We start from the raw sequence: 6,009 nt of genomic DNA, 5'->3' as shown, positions 1-6,009 counted from the left end.
AAGCTTCCCCCCGTGTCCGATAGAGCCAATGCCAGCAGGTTCCAAGACAGACCCACCACTGGCCAAGGCCGAGCCCATCAGCGACAGTGGTAGCGCCTCTGGGATAACATATTTAAGAAAGAAGGGGAAAAAAGCTGCACAGCAGCCATTGCAGCCAGAGAGAGGAGTGAGAATATGTGAGAGAAACATCCCTGCAGACACCCAGGCCAGTGAAGAAGGAGGGGGAGGAGGTGCTCCAGACACCGGAGCAGAGATTCCCCTGAAGCCCGTGGTGAAGACCATGGTGAGGCAGGCTGTCCCCCTGCAGCCCATGGAGGTCCATGGTGGAGCAGATATCCACCTGCAGCCCCTGGAGGACCCCTCACTGGAGCAGGTGGATGTGGCCAAAGGAGGCTGTGGCCCTGTGGGAAGCCCACGGCTGGAGCAGGGTTGTGGCAGGACCTGCGGACCCCATGGGGGACCCACGCTGGAGCAGTCTGCTCCTGAAGGACTGCACCCCGTGGAAGGGACCCACGCTGGAGCAGTTCGTGAAGAACTGCAGCCCGTGGGAAGGACTCACGTTGGGCAAGTTCATGGAGGACTGTCTCCTGTGGGAGGGACCCCACGCTGGAGCAGGGGAAGAGTGTGAGGAGTCCTCCCCCTGAGGAGGAAGGAGCGGCAGAAACAACGTGTGATGAACTGACCCAAACCCCCATTCCCCGTCCCTCTGCGCTGCTGGTGGGGGAGGAGGTAGAGAATTCAGGAATGAAGTTGAATTCAGGAAGAATGGAGGGGTGGGGGAAAGGTGTTTTAAGATTTAGTTTTTATTTCTCATTATCCTACTCTGATTTGATTGGTAATAAATTAAGCTAATTTCCCCAGGTCAAATCTGTTCTGCTTGTGATGGTGATTGGTGAGTGATCTCTCCCTGTCCTTATCTCGGCCCATGAGCCTTCCATTATATTTTCTCTCCCCTGTCCAGCTGAGGAGGGGGAGTGATAGAGCAGCTTTGGTGGGCACCTGGCGTCCAGCCAGGGTCAACCTACCACACTATGTCATCTTGTTCATGAAACAGTAAGTTTCCACACAAGATAACAATTTCTGGTGGCATACCTCCTCCTCAGGCTTGTTTTTTCATTCTTAGTCTACTTTGCAATAGGCTTCTGATCCCTTAGCAAGACATAAACCAAAGAAACTGCTTTTACTTTTATATCATTACTTATTTAGACATTGACTATGATTTTTGGTAAATCATGTTTTTTTTTTTTTTAAATAAACTTCTCTTATTGTCCCTTGCTCTTTTACTAAGTAAAAGTCAAAGAGTGTGCTTTGCTAGAAGTCATAAGATATATGAGCTCACTTAGGAGTTTCACATTTCTATTCTGTGAAAAGAACTTCAAGAGCTACACTGGAGTTTGTCACTCTTTCCATTTTCTGTGTTTTGGTTGAGAGATAAATTAAACCCTGTGCACTTCTGCCAAAATATTTGTCTAGTTCGTTGACCCATTTTATTAAGCTGCATGAATTAATTTAGTAAACTGTGGTAGAGATGTAAAACTATGAGTCTGAAAAGCAGACAAATGGTAATGACTACTGCACTAGTAAAAGTACCACTGCAAGGTATTTCCCCCCTCAAAATGTGATTCATAAATGACACTCAGATTTAATCTTTCATTCATAGATTTGGAGCAGCTAATGATGAATAGAAGGTGTTAATAAAATACTTGTACATACCAAAAAAGTACCAACAGTCTTGATTTTCCTGCATCATTTGCCATTCTAGCACTCTATATTTGCCATCTGTCTTTCTACTGCCATAGTCAGTGCTTTCATATCTGGTAAATTTTCCACTCTAGCTCATCTCTACCAGAGAAAACTACTCCGCAAACTGCACAACAGTGTATTTTTATGATCATTCCTGTTCTATGTATGAGTGAAATATAGAAATTAAAGGAAGTTCATAATATAGTGTACTGGTTTTGGCTGGGAAACAGTTAAATTTCTTCATAGTAGCTTGTATGGTTCCATGTTTTGGATTTGTGACCAAAACAGTGTTGATTACACAGGGATGTTTTAGTTATTGCTGAGCAGTGCTTACACAGAGTCAAGGCCTTTTCTGCTTCTCACCCCACCCCACCAGCAAGGAGGCTGGGGGTGCACAAGAAGTTGGGAGGGGACACAGCCGGGACAGCTGACCCCAACTGACCAAAGGGATATTCCAGACCATATGATGTCATGCCCAGCAATAAATGCTGGAGGGAAGGAGGGGGATGGGGAGGATATTCAGAGTGATGGTGTTTGTCTTCCCAAGTACCCATTACACAGGATGGAACTCTGCTTTCCTGGAGATGGGTGAACACCTGCCTGCCGATGGGAAGTAGTGAATGAATTCATTTTTTGGCCTTGCTTGCAGGTGCAGCTTTTGCTTTGCCTATTAAACTGTCTTTATCTCAACCCACGAGTTTTCTCACATTTGCCCTTCTGATTTTCCGCCCCATCCCGCTGGGGGAAGTAAGCAAGCAGCTGTGTGGGGCTCAGCTGCCAGCTGGGGTTAAACCATTACATATATTTCCAATATCTGGAAATATTACAAATGCTAAAATAATAACTACAAGATGACAGCAAAAAGCATTAATGCTGGACAGAATGACATAATTTAGGGAAGTGTGCTGCATAATTATTAATGTATAATTAGTGTTTTGACCAATTTATAAGCATAAGAATATTTGATGTTAAGCTGCCATGAGTCAGCTAGCAGCCATTCAAGTAAAGCTATACCACCAATTTTCCCAGTTTGCTCTCATTATACTAGCTAGTCCTTTTATGATCATGCTACACAGGAGCTTTAAAGAAGTCGCTGGGCCTTCATTTACCTCTGAATGCTGGCCATAATCTTCAATATTATAAGGTACTTGTGTAATTTCAGGGTACAGGAGAGATAACTTCTTCAAAGAGGACTTTTCATAATTAAAAACTTAAATAATTAAAAACATCTATGCTTTTCGATCAGAAAAGGTAGGAGCAATTATATCACTTTATATTCACTTTACAGTACTTTTCTTGTAATATGTGTATTACATGTGTAGATAATAGTGATGACTGAATTTAAGAAATATAAAGAATCTTTGCAGTATTATATTTCATGTTTTGACCACATAATAACCTACTTAAAATATAGAAATTTTTTATATAGCCTTCCATTTACTTCAAGGCATTTAGAAATCACCTTCCGTTTAATTTTAAATATCCTGCTGAAATTTTAAGCTACTCCTTACTTAAATAAAAATCTTATTATGTATTTAAAGTGAATATTGCAGTAAGTAAAAAGGCTTTTGTTGCAATAATCATCAATTTCAGACTGTTGAATGGGATCAGAGCAGATCCACATTAGCATTTAATTAACATATTATGAACATGGAACTTGATAAACTATGCCATAAAAAGGTGCTCTTAGAACAGAATGCAAACTGGCTAAGGACCAAAAAATAGATCTAGGTTCTATCTAAACTTCATTTGTTATGATTTTTTTCTGGCTAAAAATATACTCTTTGTCAAGTTCCAACAAGGTAAATGTTTTTTAAAGTATTTGATTGAGTCTGTCAGGCTAATTAGCATTTCAGAAATGAGAAAAAGCAAGGAATTTATTAACTACAACAAACTGTCCACAACAGAATGAACTCCCTGGAAATGCCTTGCTATCACTTCTTGCATTAAAGAACATTCTACACATAAATGTAGTTGATACAATTTGGATTCCTGAGGACTTCTATTTTGATAAAAATCCTAGGGGGTATCAAACATGCAAGGTACAGTATAGTGCATATATGCAGAATTGCTGTAATGTTGAAGGTACAGAGAGGAGTGCAACTTTATGCTGTCTGTGCTGTTGCAGGTAGTTTCCTCCTAGCTTTGATTTAAGTGTCACTTGAGGTCTTGGTATCGATGTGGCTTTTGTTCTGGGGAAAAATCATAATTTTGAACAATACCTGCACAGATGTATGTGGCTGGCTGGGACTTTGATGGAAGCAGCCTTCAGGTAGCTGGTGACAGGCAAATTCTGCATCTCACACAGAATGCCATTATATACCATGTATTTCACATCCAGGTTATTTTATACCCATAAGGTCCTGTCTTTCTGAGACAATTTAAGTACAGGAGAGCAAGAAAGCATTACATTATTAATTTGTATACCTTACTTCAGCCAGCTTTGGTAGCCAGACAAATTGCTCTAGGACTTGCTATAAGGAAAACAAATCTTGATCCGCAAAGAAAGATCTATGCATAGTTTATTTGCTTTACTTTATAGAGGCCTAAACTCCCTTCTGGTAGGGTTACACTCTAATGTTGAGGTCGTAGACAGTAGGAAGTATTACTGAAAGTATTTTGTACTTAAAACATTCTGTCATAATATCCAAAGTTGGAAAAGTATTATGTAAATTAATCAAATTCACAATACTGTAAGAAAAGGAGGAGACTGTATCAAAGCAATCTCAATGTTCTGTCTCAAGATAATTGCCTTTCTTGTTAAACTTGTAGTTTTACAACTCCCTGAGAGAGTTTTCAGGGGAATAGCATCTGGTTGGTCTGGTTGATTTTGCAGAAAATGAATATGTTTAGAGACAGTCTTAGGATCTGTCTTTGAAGTAAATAGTACAGATTGGTCTTAATATGTATATTTTCAGTTGCACACTACAGAAAACCTAACTTTATTTCTTGCAGTTAAACTACCTAGCTAAACATAGCACTTTTTAAGTTTCTTTTTAAAAGAATTCTTATTCTATGGTTGTCTTTGTGTTTCATAAATAAGGAAAAGTGAAGGAAATCCACTCCCATGTGCAAATAAAGAGCCTCTTACTTTTGACCCAAAGGCAGAAACGTATTGTTTCATTAGTTATAAAGTCAGTACCCAGCTGTGCAATCTTCCTTCTTTATTGTAAAAGTCTTGGAAGCATTAAAAATCAGATATTAAACTCAAAAGTTCTTGACAATGTCAGTTTACTCTTCTTGCTAAAAATAAAAACCAGGATTTTTTTAGTAAGTCTGGTATGTCAGTCCTTATTCTTCCTTTTAAAGAGAAGAACTATAGACAGAGCTAGTCCATATACACATATGTGGAATTCTAAGAGATTATATGGGGACAATTTCAAATAAAGTCACATTAAAGTGGTACCAATTGTAATAATGGTCTGATTATAAATATATTTGCATCTTAATCTTACCCATCAGAAGCCTTTTGTGTTTGCATTCACAGTACATATTTACCTCAAGCTTAACTCGAATAAGGCATTCCACAGTCAGTTGGAGTATCCTCTCTGCTGTCCCTTCTACCCATAACATGATTTCAATGAAATCTGTGCAAAATCACAAACATAGCTAAACCTCTGCAACTCTGTTGAAACATTCAAGTTATTTTAAAATTACACCAGTGTAAGGAAGAAGAATCTGGTATTTGTTATATCAACTTTCTTTATCAGCTCACCTGCTACAAATTCCACCTTCACCATTTGGGAGTTTTGAACTGATGTTTGCTGGACTGCTAAGTACCTTCCAGTTTGATCTCAGACATTTGCTGTTGCAGTGTTTATTGCAAAAGCTAAATTGTCTTTCACTACACAGAGACTGTAACAGTTTCCAGCTACAATTAAGAGGACAATAATCTAGGCAAACACACACATTAGTATGTCTACGTTAAATCAAAGAGCTTCACCACCGAACACAGCTGTCGTCTTAAAGTTAGTTTTGGATAAATTTGGTAAGTGTGCCGTCTTTCTAAAAAGTAAAAAAAAAAATTATTCTAAAAGTCAGAATAATCTTGCTAGCTTTATGTCTGAACTCTTATTTACAAGGATAAATCCAGCCTGCTTAATTCTTAGTTTGTAACCCCCAAATCCAATATACCTGCTGCCCACTGTACGATGCTTTGAAATCTCTCACATAGTGAACCCAAAACATAAATTATGCTGAACTCCTCCAGTGCTGAGAACATGGGCTACCAGGAATGATATTCAGTTCCTTGCAAGGTGGGATAAA

Source organism: Gymnogyps californianus, chromosome Z, assembly GCF_018139145.2.
Source record: "Gymnogyps californianus isolate 813 chromosome Z, ASM1813914v2, whole genome shotgun sequence".
Classification (NCBI taxonomy): domain Eukaryota; kingdom Metazoa; phylum Chordata; class Aves; order Accipitriformes; family Cathartidae; genus Gymnogyps; species Gymnogyps californianus.
Note: the sequence above shows the minus strand (reverse complement) of the source record.